This window comes from Octopus bimaculoides, chromosome 2, assembly GCF_001194135.2.
Source record: "Octopus bimaculoides isolate UCB-OBI-ISO-001 chromosome 2, ASM119413v2, whole genome shotgun sequence".
NCBI classification, from domain to species: domain Eukaryota; kingdom Metazoa; phylum Mollusca; class Cephalopoda; order Octopoda; family Octopodidae; genus Octopus; species Octopus bimaculoides.
Genome location: NC_068982.1, coordinates 111,619,563 through 111,623,743, shown reverse-complemented (window position 1 = coordinate 111,623,743; position 4,181 = coordinate 111,619,563).

The following is a 4,181-nucleotide window of genomic DNA, read 5'->3' as shown; positions in this document are numbered from 1 at the left end:
GTGTGTGTGTGTGTGTGTGTGTGTGTGTGTGTGTGTGTGTGTGTATGTGTGTGTGTGTGTGTTGTTGTTGTTTAATGTCTCGCAGAAATATTATTATGATACTTGTAAACAAATTTGAATAAACATTGAATGTATGTCAAACTGGTTTCTTTCGTCTGTCAGTATTACAAATCTGTATTAACTGTCATAATATTGTGAAGAGCATTTCCGTTCAAAGGTTGACAAGGTTTATTGAAATTGATTAATATTCCTCTTTTGCTCATCAATTCAATCTGATTTTATGAAATAGAAGTTCAGTAAGAAGAAGAAAATAAAAAATAAAAAATAAACAATAGCATTGCTATCTACAAAGATGAGATTGTGTAAAGTAGAGACTGCTGGCTTTCAACCAGCATAAAAGGTACGAGTCAAACAATGAAACACTTCAATTGATTCCCGAGAGAACTATCTCGTTAATGATCGATACATAAAGCACGAATAAAGGCAACGAGACTTTTTCTTTCTTTCTTTTTTTTTTAAACCTGCTGCAAATATAATTCATAGTGAATAGCGTCAGAGACGAGATACCGTCGTGGATAAATTCAAAAGTATCATATATTGCTTATTCCCAACTTTTTGTCTTCTGTCTTGAAAACTACTTGTAATAATTATATTGATTTCTCTTTAGCAAGGCACAAGGCCATATTAAGCAGGGCAGAAACTTAGTCAATTGAATCAACCTCTTCCCCTAACCCATTATAATATTATAGCTCATACTTATTTGATCTAGAAGATATTAATAGCAAGAGTTGAACTAATTAACTAGAAGAGTATATGGTGAACTCTGTAAAGCATCATGTCTCGGCACGTTGGTAGTAATGACAAAGATCTCTCTTCTATACGCACAAAACCTTAAATTTATAGAAAGGAAATGTAACTGTGTGATGCTCATTCCATTGTCCAATTGCATTGGTAATATAAGTGAAGGGAAATTGAACTAATCGAATATTGAAACTCAGCTCTACTTCACTGGATTAAGGGTAAGTTCCCTACAACCCGTAACACGTGTTCTAGTTACGATTCCTAATCCACGCCGTTTCCTTTGGCTTAGATCGTTGATGCCCTGGGAAAATAGGTTAATGTCATAAACCCTCACTTTTCAGTGCATTCAAATCCAAAACTTCCAAATAAATGATATTCATATTTTGAGTGCGTGCATAATTTGCTGTTGTCGTTGTTGCTGTTACTATTGTTTTTGTTGAGCCCTAGGTCAGCCCGATTAAGGATACCGATATCAAAAGCGTTCAAGCTGAGACCATAACTGTAGGTATGAATTTCCGAGTTGTCTAACAGGCAACCTGTTGAGCGATCAATGAAAGTATCTAATCGACGACACCATATTTTGTTTATAACCGTACTATACAATTCTTAAATAGCCCAATGCACATAACTGTGACTAGACACCCTAAACCTCTTTACTTGAGGCCTTAAATCAGTGGTTTTCAAACAGTACGCCGCAGAGGGTGTTTAGCTACAGCAGCACACCTAAATATCCCTTGAGTATATAATTTAAGGCCTTAAAATTCATACTGATGCGTGTTATTCATAATTTTGTAATACTCTTTGTTTTCCTTTCCGCAAGTTGTCTAACTACCACCCTCCGCACGCAGGTTTAGCCGCCGACGACCCAAGCACTAGTATGTTTATTTTAAACCTAATTTACAGCATGCATTCACCAACACCAGGAGCTGGAAGGCGTTCCCTCCACAGCAACACAATAAAACAAGTACAAAATATGCAGCTGCGCCCCAACCCGTGGCTATTCTCACCATCACTGCTTGGTCTAAAACATTTGCCTTAATATTCTTTATGAATATTATTATTACTCTAGTTATAATAATTATTATTACCATCCTCACCACAACTATTGTAATTGTCTTTATTATTATTTTACTAACGCTACCAGTTTTACTATCACTGTCACTAACAATTTCACCCTCACTACCTCAATCACTATTCTGTCACAATCTTTACCACTCTTTATTTTTTTCAAGATTTCCGGTACAGGTACAGGATCGGGTGGGCGCATCGCCGAAACGCAGATACGTTTTCAACGTTGCAGATATAACTAAAAACAATAGAAATTTAAACTGAAATTTGCTGAGAAAAAGAAAACAAATTAATTATTTATAATGTTATTCTTCATGAAAAAAAGTAAACAAATGGCTTTTACCAAGCCTTTTCATTTCTGCTTACGATTCCATTAGCATAAACTACGATCTTAGGGCCAAGCGAAAGAGAAAAGACGATACATGAATATTTAAATACTTAGTACTATTTTGAGGTTAGACAGAGTGAGCCAATAAGCCTTCTAATATTGATGAGAAACGAAAATTCATTATTATTATTATTATTATTATTATTATTATTATTATTATTATTATTATTATTATAAATTATCATTATTATTATCATCATCATCTCTTTATCACAGGTTTTGTTGGAGCTCCTAGAGTCCATGCTTGCGTAGCGGGCTTACTACCTGCAACCCATGGCACCATGTTATTCGCTCTTTTCAGCTAATACTTTTCTGATTATTCTGGCCGTGCCAGAAGGCAAATCTTTTGTAACAGGTCTACTGAGCACTCTATTCCAGTTTCCTTTATATTCCTCCTGATGCCTTCTGATACTGTTCTCAAGGACCCAACAATAATTGACACTGTCTTCACCTTCTTTATTTTCCATAGCCAGGCTATTTCGTACTTAAGAAGGTTGTATCTATCTATCTTTTCGCCTTCCATTAAACCGAAATAGAATAGAGGGAGACCTAGTTAAGAAATTAGAAGAGGCACTTAGAACTGGCATTGCGTCTAACGTACTGGCGGCGAAGTTGGCCCTCGACCAATACTTCAACGCCAAACACGAAGGATGCGTACTCTGAGTAACGAAGGAGTTGGAGCCACCCAAGAAGCCCGAGTGGCGGAAGCGCAACGAGGCAACAAAGCCACCGATGAAGTCTATGCCGACGCTAATAGTCTGAAGTATATACCAATCTTCGTATACTGAAGTCTATATCAACCTTGGTACCTTGAAATATAGTCCAACTTGGTACTTTGAAGTATAACAAGTATTATTTTCTACCTTCAGTTTTAAGATCTAAAAGCAAAATATTCGTTTTCAACAGACGCTGACCACTCTAAAATGCCCTTGCTAACATTTATTGATAAAATATGAATTTAAACACGATACATCATACGCTGAAATATCATGTCAGACGAGTGCGACTCATTAATTCCGAATATAAAGACTGATATGCTTTTCTCAATGAATTGAACTATTACAATACAATAGTAAAGGACAACAGAAAATTTATCGATGTGACCGAATATCCGGAAGTGCAAAAAGACTTTTGTTTGTCAGTATAAAGTGAAGGAGAAATCAAGAAATTGTCTCCAGTAACTTCAAAATAAAAGCAAATAAACCTTTCTTGTCAAAGAAAATCAGTTGGGTATGTTTCGAACGTTGTTTGTTTGATCAAGATAACTTAACTGTTAAAAAAGAAAATCAAAAGAAACTCTTATGATACCAACTTGTTTAAGGTTGAATGGATGGACAAACTATTTTCTTTGATATTGCTTCAACTGTTTTAAGAACGTTCGGTTAAACTATTAATGTAAAAACAGTGTGGAGTAGGCAAATACTGGAAATCTAAGGGATAAAAAGCAAAAGTCAATTATTTTATTTAACATCAATAAAATGATGATATGCAAAAAAAAGTGAAAAATAATGGATTGAGGAAAGTGGTTAGATAAAAGTTTATTTCCATGGTTCTTGTGCAAATGACTCTATCTCTCCATAAATTCAGTGTCTCAGACGCAGTCAATCCACGAGTAAAGTGCTTCATCCTCAGTCAACTCATAAGATCAGTCAGTCAATTCATAAGACCTGTGTATGTGTCTCAACTCCAGCTAATCCAGGAGACCAATAAATACTTCTCTAAGGTAGTCATACATTACAGCTGTCTTTCGACGAAGGTAAAACTGTTCTGCTATTTAAGTAACATAGGATATGGCAAATATATATATTGTTTTTGTTTAGAAACTTTGCAGTAAATCTTACGATTGAAACGACAGGTGGAAAGGTTTTGTTCCTTAAAAACTTTTCGTGAGAACATATTAATCTTCAAATAATTCGTTTTTATT